Here is a 22,054-nt window from a genome sequence, read left to right as displayed (position 1 = left end):
TTTATGTTATAGGGACTTAAATATTACAATGTTGGCAGTATGTGTGTATATATATTGATATTTTGTTTTATATATGAAGAGGCTATAAAAAGTTCATAATGGAATTAAAATATAATTCAAATTTCATATATTTTTGAAACTCCCTTGTAAATACACATGTATACAGTAATACATTATGAATGCTCTGTATACTATATTTACTAGTTTATAAGTCACATTTATTAGTATATATGTTTACTAGTATATATAGTATTTATATCCTTATCATATGTATTTATGATAAAAATTATTGTCCAAAGATATTCTTAACTGTCCATTCTTAGATACCACCAATTAAGGAAATATTTTACCTGTATATCAGGAAATTGGTGATTACTGATTTCACATGACAGAATTTCTCCTTTACAGACCTACATTAAAATCATCATTTTTATTACAGTCATAATTGTATTGAGAGTAAATCTGGAGACTAAAAATTTAAGAAAATATTTTCATTTAAAAACTCATATTTCAAGTTAGCAGGCCATGGATTTCTGAAATGGAGAAAATATAAATAAATCATACATATATTAGGTGAAGTTGTTTTAAAACTCTTATGCATGCATTTTCTCAATACTTCTTAGAAACACAATACATAAATACATGTGTTAAGGCAAAAATCACAATTTTAGGAAAAGAAGAATAAAAGAACCAAATGCACTCACTAACCTTTTAAACTATATTTCAACTTATCAATTCTAATTTAGTAGAGAAAACTCTTCAAAAAAATAAAAATTTGATTAAATCAATGCTTCATATTAATTTAAATTTAAGCCACTACACGTTCAGTACTAAAATCTTAGTCCACATGATTATAATATCAGTTTTCCCAGAGTTACATTACAATGTTATCATAAGCTGAAAAAGAATGCCATCAAGTTTTCTTTTTAAATGGTAAAATTAGATACAATCATTCATACAAAATAATATTCATGCATGAACAGCCAGGAAAATGCTTTTTCAGTCACCAGTTATAATGTTGCTAGGACAGATGGTTACAAGTTTGGGAAAGGGTACATTGAGATTGTTACTCCACATCATGGATGACAATAAACAAATAATTTAGGAATCTCGCCCCACACCAAATAGCACTAACATCAATAAGCCAAAAACTACTCTGGTTTAAACAAAGATTTTGTTACTATGACTCAAATCCAGAGGCAATGAAAGAGACTGGTAGTTTGGCAACGTTTAAAAATGTTTTTTCATTTTGAAAAAAAAAATAACAATCCATGAACAAAGTGGCAAGATGATCCCCAAACCTGTAGAAAATATTCGTAATCTATAGGACAGATAAAGGGCTGATACTTTTAATACATGCAGCTATTTTTAAAATAAAGCCTAAAGAGACCAAATTCCCAATAAAAAAAGGGTAAAAGATATAAAACAAAACATAGGTCAAAGATGTAAAATGGCTCCTATACATAAAAAGTTCTCTCACAATAAGGTGAACATTGATTAAAATATTTGATAGAAGATACTATTCCCATTATTCATAACATTAAAGATGAGAACTGTAGCAAAATTTCAACCTTAGAACTACATACTCCTTAGAAGGCTATAGGGAAGAAGTAAACTCACACATTGCTAAACAACTAATATTAATATTGAGTATTTACTATGGGCAGGTACGTGGCTGAGTGTTTTAATTCACAATTTCATTAGGGTTTCATCACAACTAATAAGGTTTCTTATTTTCATCTATACTTCAGAAAATAGCTGTTAGAGTATTAAATGTTACAAGGATATTACACTGGAGTTTGAATCCAAGCTGATTGACTCGAAGACCCACGTGTTGAAATGTTTAAGCTGTATCAGAAAAGGTCAAGATTTCACACTGAGGAAGCAGGGGCGCTCCCCAAACAGAAAGGACACATCTCAGAAACAGGATGCGTTAACTCATGTGGCTGATCTTGACGGAGCAGGTTTGTTCACCCAGTCACATCCCTAGCTCCACGCCCACTCTGCTCCCTGTATTCTTATTATGAAGGAACTACGTACGCATTTTTTAAATACAAATAAACTTTGCTTTCAAATACAGTTTTTCCATGAATTTTATGAAGTGGTCTCCTATGTGTGTTTGGCCAAGACCAAACCAAATTAATATATTCTCACAATAGTTATCTATCCTGCTATGCAAGGACTCAGGCATCCCAAAGGAGTGCCTCGGAGTCAGGAGAAGTTACAAAGCTTTGGCTTAGTGGGGTTAATAAGCAGATGATATGCACTTGGGATTGCTGTTGGCTGTCTGCCTTATTAAAGTGATGTGAGCTGTTGGCTCTAACATAAAAGGGTTCACAACAAAATTGAGAAACAGAGAGAGAGCAGAATTTTATGTCCCTGGATTCAGGGACTCTTCCATCTTCCTTCTGCTGGTTGACTCCTCAAATGCCCATAACAACCAGGGCTGGGCCAGGCCAAAGCCAAGACCCTGAAACTCTGTCTGTTTCTTGTACATGGGTAGAAGAGACGGAAGCAATTTAGCCATTGTCTCTCCTGCTTCCCAGAATGAGCATTAGCAAGAAGCTGGGTAGGAATTGGATGTAGGACTCCACCACAGGTACTGTGATGTGGGATACAGGCATCTAAAGCTGTGGCTCAATCAAAATGAAACTGCTTCACATTTTTCAGTGTTGGGGGGGGGGAATCAGTTTCATTTTGCTTTAATATGTACTGTGGGTTAATATGCATTATTTTTCACTTTGACTAACAAACTCATTCATGTCTAATTTGTCGCTGATATGATGTTATAGAAGCACAATTATAAATAAGTTTATGGGTTTAGCATTCCCACCTGTTGTTCCACAGTGAAAAATCCCAAATTCTAGGACTCAGTTATTCATTTTACATATTTATAGCACATGTTACTCTGCTTTTAATGTATAATGTTCTTAATGTAAATTACTGAACATCTACTGTGATACTTTGTTTTATATTTCACAGGTATTTACAACCAGAAGTCAGATTTTTTAAAAGTAATTGTACCTAGAATAATGTTCACAAAATAAATAAAATTAATATCAATGTTGTTCCTAAGGTAATTTATGAAGTATAAAAGATTAAGCAATAGAACTTGAGACAATAGCAAATTCACAAATTGACCTCCTGCTGTCCAAGGTGTTAGGTTTAGGGTTCTTTTCTTTCTTTGGTGCATAGATAATTGTAATGTAAATCAAGAGGGCATCCTTATTTTTTTAAGGGGGGGAAACACCTCTAAATACAGATGAATGAAAAAGACAATCACAGAACAGTGGAAGTGTCTAAGTTTACCAGGTGCTATTCAAGATTTAAGTACAAATAGTTAGAGTCAGCCAGTAGGAGAAATTGTTCAAAACTGAAAATGCCACCTAAACACCTGTGCCAGCAGTTTGTAGAAGTGGGAATCAGAGATGAAGCACACTTTCACGCTGCAAGTTTACCGCTCTATTCTCATTGACTTTGCCATTTCACAACTCTTCATTTTAAAATCCAGACATTGCTTTAATATAAAATTCAATACTTTCAAATGTCACTACCTTCACTGAATATTCCCTTAACTTCTCAATATTACTTGTTCTTTAAAGAAACTATTTCAACATTTCTTGACATTTAATATCTAAATTATGTATATTTTAAAAAGAACATTTACCTGTAGTTCTTCTCTCAGGAAGAAGGATTCTTTTCGCTCTCTCTCCTGCTAAGCACTCTTCCTATATTATACTTGCATTAAAAAACAAACATAAAAAAGACTAAAAGGTGGAGAGAAGACCAATTGGCTACTCCTTTCAGGCTCAGGAAATCACAAAGAATAGTAGATGGTGAGTTCCTTGGGTTTTCTTTTTGATGTCCATACGCAGAAGTGGAGTTGAAGAAAGTGCTCCCTGTGTGCGCCAAGTGTGCACAAAAACAGCTTCCTCTCCATGCCACAGGTCCAGGAAAGAGGCAGCTTAGCACCAAAGAATCCGTCCGGCAGCAACCTGACATGGCTGCTCAAAAACCACAGGTGGCTGCGCCCCTGCCAAAGGTTGCATAGCAAGCCCAGCCCTCCACTCACAGCTGACTGCAATGACCACACAGCACCCGCCATGGCTGAGCGATTTAGAGAAGGCCAAGTTCTGAGAGTTACCAAAAGAAGAAAAATATCCTTTGCACCTCATCCCCCTTACACCTCCAGATCAGAAAGACTAAGTGGGGATTCAGACTTTTATTCTCACTGGACAGTAAGGTAGCCCCTCTGCCTTTCTCCTCTAGGGTTGTGTCAGAGGAGACCTAGAGGAGTCAGGTTTCTAGTAGCACCCAGCTGTAAGAAGGTCACAGATCAGGTGTAAACAGGGGCCTGGTGAATGTTAGGTAGCCCACCTGCACCTGGAAATAGAAAGCAGCCACATCATTTCCCCTAAAGAATAACTGCTACAGAAGCTCACTAACAGAGAAGTTTATGCCCCACAGGGTCACACTGTTATCCTCAGTGACAAGAACAATGACTAAAGGTAGACAGTGAAATTAAATAATGATAAATGGGCAATCTTGCCAAAAAGACAGGAATCCTAAACATGTGTGAAGGAAATGAGAGAATTAAAATATGAGGAACTAAAGCTGATAGAACTGAAAACAGAAAAATATAAGTCCTTTTGTGTGGAAATTTCAGTATCCCCTTCTCAATGAATAATTGAGCAACTAGACAGAAAATGAATCTGTAGAGTAACTCAGAAACACCATCAGATATCAGGATCTATTTAATATTTAAATATCAAACCCTCAGCATCAAAATAAGTATATTTGATACATTGTATTTTAAAGCAGTTTTAGATTCACAGAAAAATGGAACAAAAGGTAAATAATTTCTCAGATGCCCTCTTTCCTCCAACAAGACAACGACTTCCACCACTATCACCACTCGCCATCAAAGTTGTGCCTGTGTTAAGCTGGAAACTACATTACAACAGCATTATCATTCAAAGCTTATAGTTTACATGAGGGCTCATGACCAGGCTCCATGGGTTTGGGCAAATGTATAATGACATGTCCAATATTATAGTATCATATAGGGGAGTATTAATGCCAACACAAATATTCTGGGCCATTCATGTTCATTTCTCTTCCCACCAACCCCAAGCAACCCTTAATCTTTATTTCTGTATCTGTAGTTTTGTCTCTTCTCACATGTCATAGTCTGCCATATGTAATCTTTTCAAATCGTCTTTTTTTTTTTAGTATGAATTCATGATTCTTCATGTCTTTTCATGGCTTAACAGTTAATTTTTGTTTAGTGTTAAATGATTTCCTACTTTCTGGCTGTGCAAGAATTTTTCCTTGCACCTACTAAATTCAACTTGGTTCAAGTTCTGGCAATTATGAGTAAAGTTACTAAAATCATTCATGTGTAGGTGTTTGTGAGAATAATATTTTTCAACTCCATTCTGTAACTACTAAAGAATGCCACTGCTGAACTGTGTAGCAACAGTATGTTTATTTTTGCTACAACCCTCCAAACTGTCTCCCAAAGTGGATAGATATATAATTTTATATTCCACCAGGCTTGATTAAAGATTCCTGTGTTGTCGCTCCCCCTCTTCGTGGAGGAGCAACACAGGACCCTGCGCTGTTCTCTCGTCTGCTCGGCCCTCCCCGGGTTTGCTGCTGGTTCTTCCCGGGTTGGCTACTATCCCTTCCACCTCCGTGGAAGGGCAGTTCCCCCTGGCCGCATTCCCCACTTCCGCAGGGGAGCGGCACACCGCCGGCCGGTTCTTCTCGGGGGCTGCACGGGTTCCCTTAGATGTTCCCCATAGATGTTCCTGGTGCATGCCGTCTCTCTCCTCCTTTATAGTCCTCTTCCGCCAATCCTAACTCGGCTGCCCACACGCCAAGTACGCTGCTCTCCAATCAGGAGCAAGTCCTACAGTTAATTGGTTGAACTGGAGGCAGCTGTGCGGAAGCTGTTTACTTCTCTCCCAGCGCCATATTGTGGGAGAGCAGATGCATGGAATAAGTCCTAATTCGAGTAACTTAGTCTAGTCCGGATTGCTCCCCACACTGTGTCTACTGAGCATTGCCAAGATTTTATGTTGCCAGTTTTCCGGTAATGGTAGAATATCTGATTGTTGTTGCAACTGATTTTTCTGATGTCACTGGACACGGAACATCTTTTCACATGCTTATTTTCCATCTAAATATTTGCTTTGGCAAGGTGTCTATTAAGGTTATCTGCCAATATCTCAATCTGATGTTTGTTTTCATGCTATTGAGTTTTAAGTGCTATTTGTATATTTTGAATAACAGTTCTTATATGTTGTAAGTATTTGCTCCTGACACAGTGTTTGCCTTGAAAGTGCCACAGAATAGAAAAAAATAATGAATTGTAGCTTATCAAATATTTTTTTTGGATTGCATCATTATCTTAAAATTTAAAAATCCACTGTCAAACTGTAGGTAATCTAGATCATCTTTTATGCTTTACATTTTTCATTTTGTAATAAATCTGTGAACAATTTTGAGTTAATTTTTAGAAGCGTAAAAGGTCTATGTCTGTATTCATTTTTGTTGCTTCTGGATGTTTCATTGTGCCATTACTGTTTTTTTAAGATTTATTTATTTATTTGAAAGAGTTACAGAGAAGCAGAGGCAGAGACACAGAGAGAGGTCTTCCAGCTGCTGGTTTACTTCCCAAACTGACTTCCATAGTGCCTTCCAGTTTGCATTCCCACCAACAGTGAGTTAGTGTCCCTTTTTCCCCACATCCTCACCAGCATCTGTTGTTGGTAGATTTCTGAATGTGAGCCATTCTGACCGGGGTGAGGTGAAACCTCATTGTGGTTTTGATTTGCATTTCCCTGATTGCTAGTGATCCTGAACATTTTTTCATGTGTCTGTTGGCCATTTGGATTTCCTGTTTTGAAAAATGTCTATTGAGGTCGTTGGCCCATCTCATAAATGGGTTGCTTGTTTTGTTGTGGAGTTTCTTGATCTCTTTGTAGATTCTGGTTATTAATCCTTTATGTGTTGTATAATTTGCAGATATTTTTTCCCATTCTGTTGGTTGCCTCTTCACTTTCCTGTTTCTTTTGCAGTACAGAAACTTCTCAATTTGATGCAATCCCAAATGTTAATTTTGGCTTTAACTGCCTGTGCCTCCAGGGTCTTTTCCAAGAAGTCTTTGCCACTGTCTCTATCTTGCAGGGTTTCTCCAATGTTCTCTAATAATTTGATGGTGTTGGGTCATAGATTTAGGTCTTTAATCCATTTTGAGAGAATTTTTGTGTAAGGTGAAAGGTAGGGGTCTTGCTTCATGGTTCTGCACGTGGAAATCCAATTTTCCCAGCACCATTTATTGAATAGACTGTCATTATTCCAGGGATTGGTTTTGGATCCTTGATGAAATATAAGTTGGCTGTAGATGTTTGGGTTGATTTCTGATGTTTATATCCTGTTCCATTGGTCTATCCATCTGTTTCTGTACCAGTACCATGCTGTTTTGATTACAACTGCCCTGTAGTATGTCCTGAAATCTGGTATTGTGATGCCTCCGGCTTTGTTTTTGTTGTACAAGATTGCTTTAGCTATTCGAGGTCTCCTGTGTCTCCATATGAATTTCAGCATCATTTTTTCTAGATCTGAGAAGAATGTCTTCGGCATTTCGATTGCTTTCACATTGAATCTATAAACTGCTTTTGGGAGAATGGACATTTTGATGATACTGATTCTTCCATTCCATGAGCATGGAAGATTTTGGAAAAAATCTTCCATGGTTTACTTTCCAAATGGACCCAATGGCTTGAGTTTTGCCAATCAGAAGCCAGGAGCTTTTTCCTGGTCTTCCACATGGGTGCAGGGGCCCAAGGACTTGGGCCATCTTCTGCTGCTATCCCAGGCCACAACAGAGAGCTAGATTGGAAGTAGGGCAGCCAAGACTCGAACCAGTTGCCCATTTGAGATAATGGCACTACAGGCAGTGGTTCCACGTCCTGGCCCTAGCACTGCTTTTAGAAACACCATCATTTCCCGGTTCTGTTGTTTTGACACTATTGTCAAAAATCAGATGATTACTTTGATATGGATCATTTCTGTGTTTTCTATCTTGTTCCATTTTTCTATTCGTCTAGTCTTTCACCAGTACCTCCTGTTCCTGATCTCTAGCTTTTTAGTAAGTGTTGAAATTTTGGATCATCATTTCTCCAACTTTGATCCCCTTCCATACTGTGTTTTGCACAATATTGCATTTTGCATTCTTGTATAAATTTTTGAATTGGTTTGTCAATACCTGCAATACTTGCTATAATTAAGAATCAATAAATATCAAATCTCTAGATATAAATGGGAAAACTGGCATCATATATTTTGAATCTTCCCATACATGGACATAGAATATCTCTCCAATTTATTTCATTCTTTGATATTGTTAACCAAGGGTTAGTATTTTCCCTCATATATATTTTACACTTTTTTTTGGCTATGTTAGTATTTAATTTATTTTTATTTATTTTTAAACAGTTATTTATAAATTGAAAAGAATATTGACAAAGAGAGAGGGGGAGAGAGAGAGAAAGATTCAGTTCCATCCACTGGCTCATTCCCCAAAAGCCCACAATGTCCATGGCTAGGCCAGGCCAAAGACATGAGCCTGAAACTCCATCCTGGTCTCCCATGTGGGAGGCAGAGGCCCAAATAGTTGGGCCACCTTCTGCTGCTTTCCCAGGATCATTAGCAGGGAGGTAGATTAAAAGTGTAGTCGCCGGCCAGCACTGTGGCTCATTTGGTTAATCCTCTGCCTGCAGCGGTGGCATCCCATTTGGACGTCAGGTTCCAGTCCCAGTTGCTCCTCTTCCAGTCCAGCTCTCTGCTGTGGCATGGGAAGGCAGTGGAGGATGGCCCAAGTGCTTGGGCCCCTGCTCCTGCATGGGAGACCAAGAGGTAGCACCTGGCTCCTGGCTTTGCATCGGCATAGCTTTGGCTGTAGCGGCCATTTGGGGGGGGGCGGGGAACCAACAGAAGGAAGACCATTCTCTCTGTCTCTCTCTCTCTCACTGTCTAACTCTATATGTCAAATAAATTAAAAAAAAATTTTTTTAAAGTGGAGTTGCCCACACTCAGCCAGAGCTCACCTAGGGTGGCAGCATACCAGGCTGTGTTTTACTTCACATTCCATGTGTTCATTTCTGGTATGAAGAAAAGTAATTGACTTTTGATTATGAACTTTGTATTTTGCAACCTTGCTATGATTACTTATTAGTTCCTGGAGTTTTTTCATGGTGGTAGTTGTGATAGTTCACATTTTCTCATGTCATCTGCAATAAAAATAGTTTTATTTCTTCTTACCCAATCTCTGTGCTTTTATTTATTCATTCATTTTTGTCTCAGTGCCTTAACAATGATTTCTAGCTTGATGTTAGGAAGGACTGGTGACAGAAACATCCTTGCCTGAGACTTAGAGTATGCAAAATCTTCCAGTATGATATTAGCTGAGTTTTTTTCTATATATATTTTATTAAGTTGAGGAGGATATCCTCCATTCCTTGCTTATATAAAATTTTATTATTACTTGATGTTGGTTTATCAAAATCTTTTCCTGCATCTATTGATGGACATATGGTTTGTGTCTTTATTTTGCAGCTGTATGAATTATATTAACTTATTTTCAAATGTTGAGCCAGCATTGCCTACCTCATATAAATCCCACATGGCTGTACACTGTATTTCTATTTATATATTGCAGATTCAATTACCTCATAGCTGATTAAATCATGTGATGCAAAACCTATAATAAAGAGTATAACCTATAATAAAGAGTAGTTTATAATAAATTGCCTTATGTAATGTTTAAAATATTTTTATCCTAAATGCTGGCAACACAACACAGTATAAAGTATCAGCTGTTGGCTGTCATGATCTTGTGGCTGAGTGGTAGCTTTATCTCCTTGCGGCCATTCAGTAATTAGAGAATTACCACATATCAGTAGCCCAGAAATAGATAATATTTTAAGTATGCTGAATACACATTGTTTTCATACCAGGATAAATCAAAGGTAATAGATTTAACTGTCATAAATCAAAGTCTTTGAATAAATTTACAACAAATCCAAGTCCACTGTTAAATAATTTTTTAATGTTTCACTGAGAATGTAAAATATTTATAGTGTCAAAATAGCCCTGATTCCTCCATCTTATCTTTTGCATCATTACTGTCATTTGTGATGTTTATATATAAGCCTACACAGGCATATATATATATATATATATGTATATGTATACATATACATATATATGTAAAAAATACATTATTGGTTTTATTTTGAACTAACACCTGTAGATTAAGAATAAGAAAAAAATATTTACTTTATCTTCACTAGTCATTATTCAACACTCTTCCTTTCTTTATGTTTTTTTTTTTCCAAAGAAAACTTTTATTTAATGAGTACGAATTTCTTAAGTATAACTTTAGGAATACAGTGATTCTTCCTACCTTACCCGTCCTCTCACCCCATTTCTTCCTCCCTCTCACATTCGCAGTCCTATTCTCCATTAAGATTCATTTTCAATTAACTTTATACTCAAAAGACCAACTATATACTAAGTAAAGATTTCAACAATTTGCACACACACACAATATTAAAAAAAAAAACTGCAAACAAGTTTTACAGTTAATATCATAGTACAATCATTGAGGACAGTGGTCATGCATGGGTACTAAGTGCACAGTGACTCCTGTTGTTAATTTCACAATTAACACTCTTATGTATGATGTCAGTGATCACGCCAGGCTCTTGACAAGAGCTACCAAGGCCATGGAAGCCTTTTAAGGACACAATCTCTTTCAGTATTTAGACAAGGCCATAAGCAAAGTAGAAGTCCTCTCCTCCCTTCAGAGGAAAGTGAATCTTTGATGGCACCTTCTTTCCACCGGGGTCTCACTCACAGAGATCTTTCAAGTAGGACATTTTTTTTTTCCCATGTTGTCTTTGCTTTCCATGCCTGAAATGCTCTCATGGGCTTTTCAACCAGAATGGAATTCCTTAAGGGATGATTATGGGGTCAGAGTGCTATTTAGAGCGATTATCATTCTATTAGTCTGCTGTGTGGACTGCTTCTCATGTTGGAATATTTCCTTTTTAATTCTATCTATTGTTATTACCAGGTACTTGATGCTATTTATATGATCTCTTTAACACTTAATCCTATCTATATGATCACTGTAACACTTAAGATGATCACTTTAACACTTAAGATGGTATTATTACCACATAGCTTAATGAGATTTGGAGTCTCGAGGCAAGTTTTTAGCTGTACCATAGGAATGAAAGCAGAACTATTTAGCTTGATAGTTACGAACTTCCTCCTCCCTCTCTTATCCCACTCTGATTTTTTACTGGGATATATTTTCAATAAACTTTATACACATATGATGAATTCTATGTTAAGAAGAAAAAAAAAAGCTGTTCCTCAACAGTCAAGACGAGGGATGTTCAAGTCTTTGCTTCTTAAAGTGTCAATTTCACTGCTACAGGATTCCTTTTAGGTGATAAGTTAATAATCCCAGATCAGGGAGAACATATGGTATTTGTCTTTTTGGGACTGGCTTATTTCACTAAGTATAATGTTTTCCAGATTCAGGTGTTTTGTTGCAAATGACCAAATTTCTTTCTTTTTTTTTTACCACTGTGCATATGCCATAGGATACACATCCCATAATTTCTTTATCCAGTCTTCTCTTGAAGGTAATTTAGGTTGATTACATGTCTTAGTTATTATGAATTGAGCCGCAATAAACATGGGTGTGCAGATAATTATTTTATTTGCTGATTTCATTTCCCCTGGGTAAATTCCCAGGAGTGGACTGTCTGGGTCATATGGTAGGTCTATATTGAGATGTCTGAAGTATCTCCAAACTGTCTTCCATTGTGGCTTTACCAGTTTACATTCCCACCAACAGTGGATTAGGGTACCTTTTTCAACACCTCTTCACCATCATTTGTTGTTCATGGATTTCTGTAAGAAAGCCATTCTAACTGGGGTGAGGTAAAACTCATTGTCATTTTGATTTGCATATCCCTGACTGATGGTGATCCTGAGCATTTTTTCATGTGTCTGTGGCCATTTGGATTTCCTCTTTGAAAAGTCTCTGTTTCAGTCCTTGCCCATTTCTTTAAGACTAATAATTTTCTTATTTAATTTATTTATTTATTTTGTGGATTTTTTAAAGCTTTTATTTAATGAATGCAAATTTCACAGATACAACTTTAGGAATATAGTGGTTCTTTCCCTCATACTCACCCTCCCACCCATACTCCCATCTCACCTCCTACTCCCTCTCCCTTCCCATTCTTCATTAAGATTCATTTTTCATTTACTTTATATACATAAGACCAACTCTATACTAAGTAAAGATTTTAACAGTTTGCACCCCCCTACACACACAATGTTTAAAGTACTACTTAAGAACAAGTTTCACAGTTAATTCTCATAGTACAACTCATTAAGGACTGAAGTCCAACATGGGGAGTAAGTGCACAGTGACTTCTGTTGTTAATTTAACAATTAAAACTCTTATTTTTGACATCAGTGATCACCGAGGCTCTTTCCATGAGTTGCCAAGGCTATGGAAGTCTTTTGTGGCCACAAACTCTATCATTATTTGTACAAGGCCATAAGCAAAGTGGAAGTCCTCTCCTCCCTTCAGAAAAAGTACATCCTTCTTTGATGGCCCCTTTCCACTGGATTCTCACTGACAAAGATCCTTCATGTAGGATGTTTTTTGCCACAGTGTCTTTTGTCCATTTCTTAACTTGGTTGTTTGCTTTGTTGTGGTGGTGTTTCCTGATCTCTTTAAATATCCTGGTTATTAATCCTTAATCAGTTGCAAAGTCTGTAAATATTTTTTCCATTATGTTGGTTGTGTCTTCAATTCCTGTTTCTTGTGCAGTTCAGAAGATTCCCAATTTGTAATCCCATTTGTTAATTTTGGCTTTGATTGCCTGTGCCTGTGAGGTCGTTTCCAGTAACTCTTTGCCTGTACCAATTTCTTTCAGGGTTTTCCCAATACTCTCCAATAATTTGATGGTATCAGTTCATAGATCTAGGTATTTAATCTGTTTTGAATGGATTTTTGTGTAAAGTGTAAGGTAGGGGTCCTGTTTCATACTTCTGCATGTTGGAATCCAGTTTCCCAAGCACCATTTGTTCAAGAGACTGTCCTTACTCCAGGGATTGGTTTTAGCTCCTCAGTCAAATATAAGTTGGTTGTTGATGCTTGGATTGATTTCTGGTATTTCTATTCTATCCTATTGGTCTATCCATCTGTTTTTGTAGCAGTACCAGGCTGTTTTGATTATAACTACCTTGTATTGTCTTGAAGCCTCTGGGTTTCTTCTTGTTGTAGGAGATTGCTTTAGCTATTCGAAGTCTCCTGTGCCTCCATAAGAATTTCAGCATCAATTTTTCTATATCTGAGAAGAAAGTATTTGGTGTTTTGATTGATAACACATTGAATCTATAAACTGTTTTGGGAGAATGCACATTTTAATGATACTGATTCTTCTAATCCATGAACATGTAAGATTTTTTCATTTTTGTATTTTCCATTTTTTTCTTTAAATTTTTTTTACTTTTCATCATAGAGATCTTTAACATCCTTGGTTAAATTTATATCAAGGTATTTGATTTTTTTTGTAGTTATTGTGGGGAGCAATCCGGACTGGACTAAGTTACTCGAATTAGGACTTATTCTATGCATCTGCTCTCCCACAATATGGCGCTGGGAGAGAAGTAAACAGCTTCCGCACAGCTGCCTCCAGTTCAACTAATAAACTGTAGGACTTGCTCCTGATTGGAGGAGAGCCGCGTACTCGGCGTGTGGGCAGCCGAGTTGGGATTGGCGGAGGAGGACTATAAAGGAGGAGAGAGACGGCATGCACCAGGAACATCTATGGGGAACATCTAGCTGAAGGAACACCCGTGCAGCCCCCGAGAGAACCGGCCGGCGGTGTGCCGCTCCCCTGCGGAGGTGGGGAATGCGGCCAGGGGGAACTGCCCTTCCACGGAGGTGGAAGGGATAGTGGCCAACCCGGGAGGAGCCAGCAGCGAGCCCGGGGAGGGCCGAGCAGACGAAAGAACAGCGCAGGGTCCTGTGTTGCTCCTCCACGAAGAGGGGGAGCGACATAATGGTGCCGTGACTCGGATAGGAAACCTGACTCGGATAGGAAACCTAGCTCGGATAGGAAACCTAGCTCGGATAGGAAACCTAGGACGGATAGGAAACTTAGGAGGGATGAAACGGGAAGAAATGGGCTAATATCGGAGAGAGAGACTAGCAAACAGCCTAGGGAAAAGCCGGACGAAAAAGGAGCCGGAAGAAGTTATTGAAAGCCTAGGCATAGATTCGGATACGGACTACGGGGGGAAGCTGGGAGAAATCTCTAAGGTCAAAAGCGAAAGTGAAAGCTAGAACAAACAGACTCGGATGCGGACTGTGGGGAGAGGCCAGGAGAAATAAGGGAGGAATATTGTTGGAAGAAAACTTAGGGAAACATACCGGGTAGAGAAAAGTGTTAGGGAAATTGAAGCCGCGGGGGGCAGGCCGAGGCGGATACGAAAGCCACTTTGGGATTCTCAAGTTAGCCCGGGAATAGGGGGCGAAAAGTTGAAACCAGAAGCTGAGACGCAAGCCAGATTGGGATCCGTCTGATTAGCCCGGGGAGCAAAGGACGGGAAGCCAAACCGTGGGGCGGAGACGTATGCTGGGTTGAATTCGCCAGGCTAGCCCGGGGAACTTAGATTGAATGCTAGTGGCGGACACGTAAGCTACGCTGTGTGACTCCCGTGGAGGCCGCCGCGTGCAGAGAGAGCACGGGGCGTGAATAGATAGGGAACGGGGCTGGCGTGAGGCCGTGGTGCAGACGCGAAGGGCGTGGAGACCGTGGAGCGCATGAAGCCAAGCCGCGCAGATGAGAGACGTGGGCTGAAGCGGCTCGGTGGGAAAGCCGCGGAGAAATAGCCTCGGGGCGGAGCCTGCCGGCAGGGCGAGGCGCCGGGAAGCTGCAGGGATAAGAGAAACAGAAGTTTAGAAGTAAAAGAGAAATAGGAATGCTGGAAGATAGAAGTAAAATGGGAGAAATAGGAATGCCCGGAGATAGAGAAATAGAGAAATAGAAAGGCCTCCCTACAACACTGCACTGTGAGAGCTTGGATTCGGTCTGCCTGATTAAGTGAGGCGATGAGCACGATGAGCATCTGCGGCGGCTAGCAGCTTATGCGCCGCAGGTCACCGAAGACAGGCACGAATTAACATCAGTAAGGCCTCCCCACAAAAAGGCAATGAGAAGGCTTGGATTCGGTTTGCCTGATAGAGCTTGTAAGTCCCCTGCAGGCAGAGCAGAGCATGCGCTGCAGGGCACCGAACACAGGCACGTATCAGCGCCTAAAAACCTCCTCACAACATGGCGAAGAGAGGACCCGGATTCGGTTTGCCTGATAGGACTTGTAAGAGCCTGTGGCAACTCTAGCAAGTAGAGCAGAGTGTGTGCCGCGGGACACCGAAGACAGGCGCGTATCAACGCTAAAAAATAAAAAGAAAGGGGGATCTGTGGGGAGCAATCCGGACTGGACTAAGTTACTCGAATTAGGACTTATTCTATGCATCTGCTCTCCCACAATATGGCGCTGGGAGAGAAGTAAACAGCTTCCGCACAGCTGCCTCCAGTTCAACTAATAAACTGTAGGACTTGCTCCTGATTGGAGGAGAGCAGCGTACTCGGTGTGTGGGCAGCCGAGTTGGGATTGGCGGAGGAGGACTATAAAGGAGGAGAGAGACGGCATGCACCAGGAACATCTATGGGGAACATCTAGCTGAAGGAACACCCGTGCAGCCCCCGAGAGAACCGGCCGGCGGTGTGCCGCTCCCCTGCGGAGGTGGGGAATGCGGCCAGGGGGAACTGCCCTTCCACGGAGGTGGAAGGGATAGTGGCCAACCCAGGAGGAGCCAGCAGCGAGCCCGGGGAGGGCCGAGCAGGCAAAAGAACAGCGCAGGGTCCTGTGTTGCTCCTCCACGAAGAGGGGGAGCGACAGTTATTGTGAATGGGATTGATCTTAGAAGCTCTTTTTCAGCTGTCTGTGCATTGTCTGTGTATTCACAGGCTATGGTTTTTTGTGTATTGATTTTATATCCTGCTGCTTTCCCAAACTCTTCTATGACTTCCAGTAGTCTCGTGGTGGAGTCATTTGGATACCCTATATATAGAATCTAGTCATCTGCAAATATGGATAGTTTGAATTCCTCTTTCCTAATTTTAATCCCTTTGATTTATTTTTCTTGCCTAATGGCTCTGACTAAAACTTTAAGGACTATATTGTATAGCAATGGTGACCATAGGCATCCTTGTCTAGTTCTGGATCTCAGTGGGAATGCTTCCAACTTTCCTCATTCAATAGGATGCTGGCCATGGTTTTTTCATTAATTGCCTTAATTGTATTGAGGAATTTTCATTCTAAACCTAGTTTGCTTAGAGTTTTCATCATGAAATGCATCTTTTGGGATAATCATATAGTTTTTGTTCAGTTTCTTAATGTGTTGTATCACATTGATTGATTTGTGAATGCTGAAACATTCCTGCATATCAGGGATAAATCCCACTTGGCCTGGGTGAATGATCTTTCTGATATGTTGTTGGATTCGATTGGCCAGAATTTTGTTGAGGATTTTTGCATCTGTGTTCATCAGGGAAATTAGTCTGTAGTCATCTTTCTCTGTTGCACCTTTATCCGATTTAGGAATTTAGGTGATGCTGATTTCATAAAAAAATTTGGGAGGATTCCCTCCCTTCCAATTGTTTTGAATAGCTTGAGAAGAGTTGGAGTTAGTTCTTCTTTAAATATCTGGTAGAGTTTAGCAATGAAGTCATCTGGTTCTGAGATTTTCTTTGTTGGGAGGGTCTTTATTACTAATTCAATTTCTCTTTGTAATGTGTCTGTTTAGGTTTTCTATGTCTTCATAGCTCAATTTAAGTAGGTTGTATGTGACCAAGAATTTACCCATTTCTTCTAGGTTTCCCAGTTTGTTGGCATACAGCTCTTTGTATTAATTTCTGATGATTCTTTTTTATTTCTATGGTGTCTGTTGTTGTATTTCATTTTTCTAATTTTTTTGATTTAAGTCTTCTCTCTCCTTTTGTTGGTTTATTGGGCCAAAATCCATAAATAGATCCAAGTGGATTGTGTCCAAGTTATTTTTTTGATGGTGAAGGATAATTTAATAGAAAAACATTACTAGTTTTAAAAAATGGTGATGAGATAACTGAACATTTAGACCAAATAATTATATGAGTTAATTTTTAAGAAGCTTGGCTTAAGCCTTGTTTTATTTTTTTTTCTAAAAGATATAAGAATTAAGTCACTTATTTAAGCTTAAAATGTAACTCCACTAGGAGAATTTGCATCTCATAAGAGATTTCAACAAATTTGCAGGATATAAATTCAACACCAAAAAGAAATAGTCAAAGGACATGAACAGGGATTTTTCATGGGATAAAATACAAATGCTCAAGAAATATATGAAAAAAAAAAAACAAAAACAAAAACTAGCATTCAGGGAAACACAAATTAAAACCACAATGAGTTTTCACCTCACCCCAGTTAGAATGACTATATCCAAAGATTAAAAATCACAAATGCTAGTGAAGATGTGGATGAAGAGGTATTCTAACACACTGTTGTGGGAATGTAAACTGGTACATTATAGAAGACAGTGCACTGATTGCTACAAAATCTAAAAATAGACCTTGCATATGACCCAGCCATCCCACTCTGATGACGATACCAAAAGGAAATTAAACCAACATATCAGAGAGTTACCTGTACCTCTATGTTTATAGCAGCCCAATTCATGAAAGCTAAGATATGTAATCAAGTGATGACTGGATAGAGAAAATATGGTGTATATACACTATGGAATAATACTCAGCCATAAAACAGAATTAAATCCTATCTTCTACAACAAAATGGATTGTCACTTGGATACCATCATGCTTAATGAAATAAGCAGGATGGAAAAAGACAAATATGCATTTTCTCTGATTTGTGGTAGCTAATACATAGACTACAAAAATAATGTATATGAGAGACATTGACATTTTGGGATTTGACTACTGTTGATGGATCTTACCTATATTCCTGCTGAACACCTGTCTCTCCACTTTTTACTTGCTGAACTCTTTATGTAGTAGCTCATAAAATCTGTGACTATAAAGTAAATTAAAAATATGTTATCACAAGGCCAGCGCCGCGGCTCAGTAGGCTAATCCTCTGCCTTGCGGCGCCGGCACACGGGGTTCTAGTCCCGGTCGGGGCGCCGGATTCTGTCCCGATTGCCCCTCTTCCAGGCCAGCTCTCTGCTGTGACCAGGGAGTGCAGTGGAGGATGGCCCAAGTGCTTGGGCCCTGCACCCCATGGGAGACCAGGAGAAGCACCTGGCTCCTGCCTTCTGATCAGCGCGGTGCGCCGGTCACAGCATGCCAGACTCAGCAGCCATTGGAGGGTGAACCAACGGCAAAGGAAGACCTTTCTTTCTGTCTCTCTCTCTCACTGTCCACTCTGCCTGTCAAATATATATATATATATATATGTTATCACAAAAATTATAAAAAGAAAGGAAAGAGAAATGAGGGAGGGGGGTTAGGATGGGAAGTACTGTATTTTTAGAATTATATCTATGAACTACATGATATTCACAGGAATCTTTATATTAGATTCTGCAATGAGATCTTAAATTCGGCAACAAGCACAGTAGACTTAATGGGAAATAGGTTAAATGGATTCTGATCAAAACCATTTTTTAAAATATTCATTTTATATATTCGAAGTCAAAGTGATAGGGAGAAGGAGAGAGAGAGAGAAAGAGATATTTCATATACTGGTTCACTCTCCAAACAGCTGCAACTACTTGGGCTGGGGCAGGCTAAAGCTAAGAACCTGGAACTCTGTCTTGGTCACTCACAGGTGTGCAGGGAACCAAGTACTTAGACCATCTTTACTTTTTTCCCAGGTACATTAACAGGGAGCTGGATCAGAAGTTGAGCAGCCAGGACTCAAACCAGCCCTCAAATATGGTATCCTGGCATTGCAGGCAGAGGCTTAACCAGCTATAGCACAACTGACCAATTTTTTTTTTTTTTTAAGATTTATTTTATTATTTGAAAGACAGAGTTACAGAGAGAGGCATAGACACAGAGAGTGGTCGTCCATCCACTGGTTCACTCCCCAGATGGCCTCAACAGCTGGAGCTGTGCTGATCCAAAGGCAAGAGCCAGGAGCTTCTTCTGGGTCTCCCACACGGGTGCAGGGGCCCAAGGACTTGGGCCATCTTCTACTGCTACCCCAGCCCACAGCAGAGAGCTGGATTGGAAGAGGAGCAGCAGGGACTAGAACCAGGGCCCATATGGGATGTGGGCACTTCAGGCCAGGGCTTTAACTCACTGCGCCACAGCGCTGGCCCCCTGACCAAAATTTTTAAAATTTGTTCTATGAAAAATTCTATAGGTAAGATTAGTAGACAAACCATGCAATGATAGACTTATAAAACACATATTCAACAAATAGACCAGTGTATAGCATATAAAAAGATAGAATTATCAACTTAATTAACATAACAATGAACAATTCAAGCAGAAAATGTGCAAAAAACATCAATAGACATTTTACTAAAAAAAAGATACTCAGATAATACATAAATACTTGTGAACAATCTAAATTATTACTGGTGATGAATTCTGATACAATATTCATGAATTATATTTTCTATAACTATACTGATTCAACCTAGAAATGTGCTTTTCATTCTGTTATAAAATGCTAAATTTTCCTTCTCTCTTTTTTTTTTTTATTTATTTTTTATTTTTTTTTATTTTTTTTTTTTGACAGGCAGAGTGGACAGTGAGAGAGAGAGACAGAGAGAAAGGTCTTCCTTTTGCCGTTGGTTCACCCTCCAATGGCCGCCGCGGCCGGCGCGCTGATCCAATGGCAGGAGCCAGGAGCCAGGTGCTTTTCCTGGTCTCCCATGGGGTGCAGGGCCCAAGCACCTGGGCCATCCTCCACTGCACTCCCGGGCCACAGCAGAGGGCTGGCCTGGAAGAGGGGCAACCGGGACAGAATCCGGCGCCCCGACCGGGACTAGAACCCGGTGTGCCGGCGCCGCTAGGCGGAGGATTAGCCTAGTGAGCCGCGGCGCCGGCCTTTCCTTCTCTCTTCACCTTATATATTATTTTGTCAAAATTTATAAGTATTTAAGAAATCCTTTAGCTTTTATGAGATTCATTTAGATTATTTTGAAGAAAATGAATGCAACATTTTCTTCATTTGTACTTTCATTAGTACTCAAATTTTACTTGAGTTAGTATGCACACTGGATAAGTTAAAATCTCAGACAAATTTATTGTAAAAAACCAATAGAAATATATACCATTATACTACTATTTCCATATCATAAATAGAGTAGTATTCTAAAGGATAGTAAGAATGTTACAATGAATCAAGCTTCAAATTTATTATCCTAAATGAAATGTGGTTTAATGTTATTTTCAAAGTAGTTTGTTTCTAAAATATTAATTTTCATAAAAAGCTTTAGATCTTTGAAAGTAATGAAATTATAGGTAAAAACAGGAAAGATACATAATTCATTTCTGCAGCTCTCTAAGAAATACTGCATTTTCTAGGAAATATTTTTTCTTATAAGAAATGTATTCTCTTTAGGATATCAAAATATCAGCCTTCCACAATAGGCCAACATGCAGGGGACTAGACTTGTGGTTGGTCAATCAGACTCTTGAAGCAAAAATGTGGTTAAAATATTTAAGTATTTATTTTAGTTCATACAGAAGCTACCAATCAAACCAAAATTTTTTGCTGCTGATATTAATGGTCTTCCTCTAATGCTTATATATATTCTGTTTATCATTGGTGAGATCAAAATACAAATTTTGAGTTATTTAATGTTATATTACCTGAATTTAAAAAGAAAGAAATTAATATTTCCAAAATGAAATGGCAGCCTATATAGAGTAATTTATTTAAACACCAAGTGAAACACCTAAGAGAAGACTAGAACACAAATAATGAAATTACTTGATTTTTCTATGAAAATTGAGTTTTGTAGTTAAGGAGTCATTAGTACACACCTTCAAAACCATTATGACATGTAAAATCAAATAGCATTTCAACTATTTCAAGCTCCCGATAACCTAAATACAGGCATTCATTAATATATTCACTCCCATGATCTGCAATGAAATATGAAAACAACCCGAGGGCCTGATTAAAAAGTGACAATCTTTGGTAAAGTGGCAACAAGGAAATGGTAGCTAGTAGAAGTTATGAAACTGTCTGGTTTTATCCTGACAACACTTTGAAATGCATGCAATGAAAGACAGTACTATGTAAACTCTTTATTCCATTACAGCCATCTCTTTGGAAGTTCATTACAGACAAGGTCAATCAGACAAGTTCAAGTTAGGAAAGGCAAATCACCTTATATGCCACATGCGAAAAATGTGCTTGTACTTACTTGCACCTTTTCAATTTTCAATAACCAAAACACATACATGCTCAGAGAAGTGAATCTCCTTTCTGATGTAAGGGGGAGTCTACAAATGACAAAACTGTACATTCCAGGGGAAAATAAGACTATGGAATGAGTAGCAGTTACAATAGTAGACAAATGATATAATATAGCTTCTAAGAAGATGTCAGCAAGGAAAGCACAGGGCTCCAGATGCTCTTACTAATAAAACACAGATTAAGGTTTTACCATCTGTGGAATTTTGTTGCCAAGTACATCTTGTATATAGCCATCAGCACTGGCTAAAATGAGGATCCATATTAAGAGAGCATCAAAATGACTGCAAAGCAGACACTCTGCGATATCGAGAAATGAGTTTAACCATAAATACCTACAAGTGTCAAATTCCTCTGGAGAAAACTGTCACACTGGGATACATGCATCAGTTTGAGGATGTAAGCTACCAATCACTGCAGAATTTGTTTTGAAAAATTTGGAGTGCTA

At 38.8% G+C, this 22,054-nt stretch overlaps 1 protein-coding gene and 1 long non-coding RNA gene across 5 annotated transcripts in view; one reads left to right on the top strand and one right to left on the bottom strand.

The window, feature by feature from the left end:
* The window catches only part of SGCZ (sarcoglycan zeta), a 1,232,459-nt gene that overhangs the window by 366,591 nt on the left and 843,814 nt on the right, over window positions 1–22,054 (bottom strand). The window contains exon 1 of one of the 3 annotated variants that reach the window (XM_089327275.1): window positions 3,668–4,343. The exons of the other annotated variants lie outside the window; for them this stretch is intronic. The gene's annotated coding sequence lies outside the window, so the exon portion shown is untranslated. Of the gene's footprint in view, window positions 1–3,667; window positions 4,344–22,054 lie in introns of those variants that run through there. 3 annotated transcript variants of the gene reach the window in all.
* The window catches only part of LOC149127847 (uncharacterized), a 49,267-nt gene continuing 29,543 nt past the window's right edge, over window positions 2,331–22,054 (top strand). For both annotated transcript variants that reach the window (XR_016229958.1, XR_016229959.1), the window contains exon 1: window positions 2,331–2,599. This is a non-coding gene — a long non-coding RNA (uncharacterized LOC149127847). The remainder of the gene's footprint in view (window positions 2,600–22,054) is intronic.

The sequence above is a fragment of the Oryctolagus cuniculus genome, chromosome 2 (assembly GCF_051225735.1).
Source record: "Oryctolagus cuniculus isolate XC-2025 breed Fujian yellow rabbit chromosome 2, ASM5122573v1, whole genome shotgun sequence".
In the NCBI taxonomy this organism is placed as follows: domain Eukaryota; kingdom Metazoa; phylum Chordata; class Mammalia; order Lagomorpha; family Leporidae; genus Oryctolagus; species Oryctolagus cuniculus.
Note: the sequence above shows the minus strand (reverse complement) of the source record. Positions and strands in the feature narration are given on the sequence as shown.